Raw genomic sequence first — 6,000 nt, 5'->3', positions numbered from 1 at the left:
TCATTAATGCAATTTCATTATGGGAAGAAAGAGGAAAAAAAGGCTTCCCAAATATTTTTTTTTTTGGCAAAACTGGAAGGCAGGTTTATGAATAGCAAAAAATCTTGTATGGGAGAATGCTGGAAAATACTATAGCAAGTGGTAAATTTTATGTGTAATAGGGGATATTGAAGTTTCACCTTTATTTTTAACGCTGGCTCAGAGTCATTAATTCTAAAGAAAATGTGAGCTCTGACTGGCACTAGATAGGATGCTGCCATTGGAAAGGTTTCCATTGCCTGTTAAAAAAAGTTTGTTTCTACCACTATATCAAAACTGAGTACTCAGTGTCACTTGGTTCACCCACGTACAAATCAATTGACGTCATACTATCTTCTGCAATCATTTTCTTCAAGGTGCATTTAAATACTTTTTTTTTTTTGGAGAGTACAAAAGCTGTATTTAAGGCAAAAGAATTTTTTAGTTTTCCCCAAGTATGACTAAAATGGAAAAGATTTGGTTTATTTGTGTCTAAAGCAGTGGCCTTAATCAGAGCTCATAGCTAATATGTAATATATTGCTCAATGAGGTTTGCTACCATGACTCAGCTGTAGGAAGTTGCCCTTACTGTAGACCATTTTGACAGAGAGAACATAATATGATGTTGCCTCTATCCGTGTGTCTGCTCTAGATTGTTGCCCAGGGGCTACTGAATGTGAGAGACGTCTAGTTTGAACACTACACTGATTTATTTTGTGCTGTTTTCTTCTTCTGAGACGTACACAGTTCTTAATTTCATCCTAAATCATCAAGGGTTTGGCTGTTACAGACATTTATAACAAGCTATACCTGTGCTATCAGCAATCACATTAATTGGATCAGCAATCACATTAATTGGAATGTAATAGCAGTGTATAATCTGGACAGGCTATAAACAAGGCTCCACAAGTTAAGTGTGTGCACATTTCATATCATTACCCACACGCTCTGGTTTTGCTTTCTCACAACAAGTGACTGACTGCACTTCCTGGACTTCTCTGGAAACTCAGCATACATCAGGATGTATGAATGTGTGGAGCACCCGAGGGAGAAGAAAGGAATATCATAGTGCAAATAAAATCCCCTGACATTCTGGAAGAGTTATAAATAAGTGTGTGAAGGACATTTGGAAATAAAATAACCTTGGCTACCATTTTCACACTCATGTAGGTATTTCCAGAAGAGGCATAGTGATAAGTATGGGAACAATGATGAGATAGAATGACAATGTGTCAATAAACCCCCCAAATTTGACTCTTTAAAGGTCAGAAACTTTTTAACATTACAACACAGAAGGACTGGAGAATAGTATAGCACACGCTATAAATCTTCTAGCAGAAGCCTACAGAAAGCTATAAAAAATCAGTGTTACAACATACATATGATTGAATTTCAATGAATCATCATTTTATAGTGTCCATGACATAAAATCTCCATCTTCCTCTGAAATTGAAGGTTAAGAGTGATACGCTATTTTACATTGCCCTGCTGTTTGTATAGAATTCTGAAAACAGCATAAAGGAAAGTGGAAAAATAAAAGAGATATACTAAAAACTATGCAAGATAGCAAAGCAACCATTGCTCTGTTATACATACTTAGTTAACTGGAAAAACACCCACCTTAAATTAGTACTATTCATTTCAGTAGTGTAACAATCAAGACTGCCTTGCTTTGGCAGCTGTAGCTTTGTACATAACATACCTAAACAACATATCAAAAGGTTTTAGAGCTAGAAGTAATTTTGATTTCATTTTTTATGTGACTAGTTCAAGTTTTGATTTCATCCTGCAATAGAGTGAGTTACAATATGGCACCAAGACTTTTCTGGGGAACTCCAAAAAAACATAATGAAGACTCATGGCTCTGCAAGCTTTAAGTCCTTCTGACTGGAGGTATAACTGATCATCTAGCAACAGTGCTAAACTTTCCTACATCAGGAAGTTTCACCTGCCAGTTGACTTCTATTTTTCCTCTGTTAAGTCAATAGTTATACGTATTGCAAATAATAATACTCCCATGAGGTTGGTAACTGGCTCTGCGAAATAACAGAGGCTGATCCTACTGTAAATAATAATAGTTACCTGCAGGGTATGAGATTTGTAAATATGCATTATAGGTCTAATTTAGGAAGTGACTTCTCCTATCTTTCCAACCAAATAAAAAATTAATTGCACCATCCTATTTGGCTACAAAAAGAATTAATAAATTTATGGACATAAACCCATTACATTCATAGCACAGGAGGGTGAAGGGAGAAAGTATTATTGCATTATCGGCATCTGAGAATGGGATTGAGTGACTACATTCCATTTTCTGATTTTGGCACTGACTGTTGCTGTCACCTGGGGACAACTTTTTGTAATCTCAGTGACTGGTATACTTTCTTGTCTCCCAAAGATGTTTGGCATCAAGCTAGACTGGCTTATATTTTTAGGGGCTCAGTTCTAACACTTTAAAGGTATTTCGGTGCTCGGGGTAGAAAGAGCTACCTAAGTACATACAGCAGGAATAATAACAATAACAATAATAACAATAATAATAATAATGATGCCAGTGTCAGAAAATCTGCACTGCCTCCTCTTGATAACATGGCTCAGATGACAACATATGATCTGGTAGGTATGAGAATGTGAATCTCGTATGTGAATAGAATATCAAAATATGTCTGTTCTGAGAGGATGTTTGCCCCCAAACTGATAACACATACAGGAAAATAACAATGACAAAGTTGGCTTAAGGCTCCCTTAAGCTGACTGAACAGTAACCTCGGCATTATGAAGAGGTTGTCTAGAAAAAAAGGAATAATCTTGAAAAGAAGCAGAAACAGTACTGGGGATTAGCTATACAAGGGCATTAGAAATACAGTGTTCATTAACATTTTCTGTGTATCTGGTGTTGTTGTTTATCTGTTGCATTGCTGATACTGTATCCAGTATGTGTGTAGTGAATGTGTAGTTCAGGATAACTACACATTTGCTGGGCAATTATGTGTCATTAGTAAATCAATAAACTGCCCCCATCCCTCTTCCAACTGCTTCCCTGCACCCTGTGTTATTTATAGTCTTGACCCTTACAACTAAAAAAATTGGAAAAGACACAGTAGGCTCACACAAAAGAATAAAAATATTTAAAAATAGAAATGAAAGGGGCAAGATTTCTTCTGTAAGTGATAATTATTTGCACTGGCACATTTAAGATATGCTGTTGACAAAGGTTATTGTAAATCTCATTTTTGCTAGCTGAGATATGCCACCAACTATCAGTCAGGAGAGCACAAGACCTGTCTTGTGTCTGAGATGGAATTTTTAAGCCAATTTGGTTTCTTAGAGTATACACCAGTGGTAAAAGAAAATCAACAAAGTAGTAACTTTGATATAGTATTTACAATGAACTTTTTCTGTGACATAATTTTGTTCCATTTTATTAGTTCTTCTATAAACACAAAAGCAAAAAGATGCTTCTTTGAGCAAGATGCTTTGTGCTGGGCTTTTTGCTGGTGAAGCACAGAACTTGCGCATGCTTGGGGTGAAGAGTGCTGCGGCTGTTTGGCTTCTGCCCTGAGTTTGGTCTGCCCTCAGGTCTGAATATAATGTGAGCATGCACGCCATGGTAATCCCTCTGACATTCAGTGTAGGCTGTAGTATTGCCTGGAGTGCCTTATACAAGAGCCCTGTTTTCCAACTGCAATCGGAAACTTGTACGTTTATGGTGATGATGGGGACAGTACATGGGGCTGGTGAGGCACAATTCCTTCACCGTGGGGAAGCCTTTTCACCAGCAACAGGATCTGACAGAGCTGTATGGTTTTGGGAGTGCAGTTTCTCTACTTGATGCTTTTTCATGTGATGGAAGTACCACTTGAGAGGGAGTTGCATTGACCATCTCTATCACCATACTCTTGAGGCATGAAATGCCTTCAAAGTGCACTGTATCTTTCAATTACTAAAATGAAAATTTTGTGTTAAGATAGGATACCTAAGAGAAAATATGGTTTAGTGGTAACCATTAGAGATTTTGGACTGACTAACGTGACTGGTCTCACGTGAGGAGTAAGTGCTTGTTGTACATTGGCCACATATAGTAGGAGGTACATGTCCTGAGTTCAACCGTGATAGGGTTAATTTTCACAAGAAGCTGGTTGGGCTGACCCAAACCAGCCAATCAAATGAGATGTTCTATACCATGTGATGTCATGCTCAGTACTTAAGTGGGGAGCTGCTGAAGGAAGGGGATTTTATTATTCAGGAGCAAGCTGAGCATCGGGTGGTGAGAACATTGCATGCTGTATATTCTTTTTACCAGTATTATTGTTATTTTCTTCTCCCTTTGCCATTCTGTTGAACTGTTTTTATCGCAACCCATGAGTTTTGCCTTTTCCTTCTGATTCTTCTCCCCATCCCACCAGGGAGGATGGAGGAGTGAGAGAGCAACTGCATGGTTCTTCGTTGCCAACTGAGGCTAAACCATAACAGTACACCAGCTAGTTTAGTGGTCCTTTGTGGTTCCAGTCTTCATGCGATGGTGAGGACGAACAAGGATTGCAAAAATCACTGAAATAAGTATTTGCATACAAATTCTTTGGTTTCACTGACTGTGAACTTGAGTCAAAAGTCTGAGACTGCTTTTTTTCCACTCCCAAGATTTAACAAAAACTTTTGAAAGTTGTTCCATAAAAGAATAGGAGTGACGGGAATTTCTATCATAGCAATTACAAATTCTATCTTTTCTGGTTAAGCTGATGTTTTGATTTTGTTTGGGGGAGCTGGAATGAATGAAGGCCTGTGGTAGGAAGAAAAACTAAAAATCATCAGCATGTCTGCAATAGCTCAATCACAGTAACCATGAAATAACCTTGAGATAAAAGCCAGATTTCCTGGGATGAACAATCTATAGCAATCACAAAAAGGCCTGCTACACTCCAAGCTTAATGTAGCTAGTGGTAATAGCAAGAAGGCCTGAAAGTGTTCGTGTGCACTAATGACCATGGCTAGAAAAATGCATCGCGGTAGAGCTGAAACGTGTGTGTGGGCCAAATATCATGCAGTGCATTTACATTGCAGTTGTGACCCCCTCACACTGTTTTGTATCGGAAGGAGAAGAACAGAGGACAACTTTTGTTTTACAGCAAGATCAAACTCTACATTGACATACAAGTATTTTATTTGTTACCTACCAATGAACTCAATGCTGCAAAGAGCTTAGCACCTATTGGGTAGTATGTGTGGGAATCTGAGGTATTCAACACATTGTATCTTCTGAGCCTCATACTGTTCAACTAAGTGGTTGGCCTTTAATTGCAGGCTAGTTATAGCAAACCTGGCAGTGTTAACAGACATGACACTAAAAGCCCCATGCCTTTAGCCACCTGAGAATTGCCATACATAATCACCATGAAATGTCTGCTTATAATAAAAGTGAATAGATAAAAAAGGAGAAGTTATAGTTCCACAGATTTATTAGACTTTATAGACGCATGTGGTGAAATTTATGAATCAGATCATCAGGACATTCCAGTTACTTCTGCTTGTCTGAAAACCTTATGAACAGTGTACAACACTTTTCCTGTCACTTTTATTGTTTTAAGTAAGGTTGCATGATAATAAGGTCTTGTGTAAAAATGACCACTGCTTATTCAATAGATTTGGTTCCCTGTTTAGCTCATCTATGCATTGATATATGTGGTTAAGTAGGCTGGGTTTGTAATAATCCATTCGCTCCAGACAGCACAATTGCCAAGACTGTAAAAGAGAGCAAGCTGGACTGTACTCCTGGTCACATCTCATCAGCAGACTGTTTCCTGCAGCCCAGTTCCTGAACGAAGGTTAGATGTGAGCAAATCCACTGAGGGCAATCAAAATGCACAGGTATTGCTCGAGGCAGAAGAGGAAAACAAGCCTTCTGCCCAGACCTCTGACAACAGCACTTTGCCTTCTGCAACCTATACTCTGGAGCTGATGTACAGGGAGGAAAACAGTCATGTC

Source organism: Opisthocomus hoazin, chromosome 4, assembly GCF_030867145.1.
Source record: "Opisthocomus hoazin isolate bOpiHoa1 chromosome 4, bOpiHoa1.hap1, whole genome shotgun sequence".
Classification (NCBI taxonomy): domain Eukaryota; kingdom Metazoa; phylum Chordata; class Aves; order Opisthocomiformes; family Opisthocomidae; genus Opisthocomus; species Opisthocomus hoazin.
This window is presented reverse-complemented; position numbering follows the sequence as displayed.